Genomic DNA, 846 nt, shown 5'->3' on the forward strand with positions numbered 1-846 from the left:
TGACTACCACGGGAGCTCAGACAGCTCGCATGCAGACACCTACAAGCACACACGTAGGTTTCTTAATATAGAGTTGGCCACCATTCCCAGTATGTGATCGTGGAGTGGAGCATGACCCTAGGGGATGGATGAAGGCTTCAGATCCACTAGCAGATCCACTCACAACAGCCATGCCACTGAAGTCCCAAGAATGGTGCACCTCAGCTAAAATTACCAGGATGTGCTACAGAAAGAAAGAAAATATTCCCCTATTCCTGCCCGTAACATGTCACACACACACCAGTATCTAAAATCTCCCCTTCCTTCCTGATGAGGTCAGGAAAGTTTTGCTTCGTGCCCTTCATGCCATAAATACAAGAGATGACAGACGAATGAGGGTACAACATGCACCGGGAAGCGGGTAGGGGTGAAAAAGGACGTGAGTAACCAAAAAACACTGATGTAGCAGCTCCGATTAGACACGTCTTTGTCAGTGGGGGTCGGGGGGGAGGGTCAGTTGTTGGTGGCTCATTCTTTCTTTCCTCTCCTAAGTGCGAGATGTCGGTGGCGAGGCAGCTGGTGCTCCGTGACAGCTGCTTGTCACGCTGTTCATAATTGCCCCATTGATACCTTGCGCTGCCTCTGGCTGTTTGTTGCACCCACCTGTTGTCTTTGGGCTGAGCTCCTCATCTCAGCATTACCGGGGCTGCTGCTTTCCTGCGTGCCTCCTCCAACCCCGCCACGGGCCCCCGTGTGCTACCACAAGGTAAGTGATAGAGCACAAAGCACCCGATTATCCTACTAGCTGTGCTGCAGCAGTTGGTGAAAAGGTTCAAGCTAAGCAAAGCCTGGTGGAAAGATGGGGTG

The sequence above is a fragment of the Anas platyrhynchos genome, chromosome 3 (assembly GCF_047663525.1).
Source record: "Anas platyrhynchos isolate ZD024472 breed Pekin duck chromosome 3, IASCAAS_PekinDuck_T2T, whole genome shotgun sequence".
NCBI classification, from domain to species: Eukaryota; Metazoa; Chordata; class Aves; order Anseriformes; family Anatidae; genus Anas; species Anas platyrhynchos.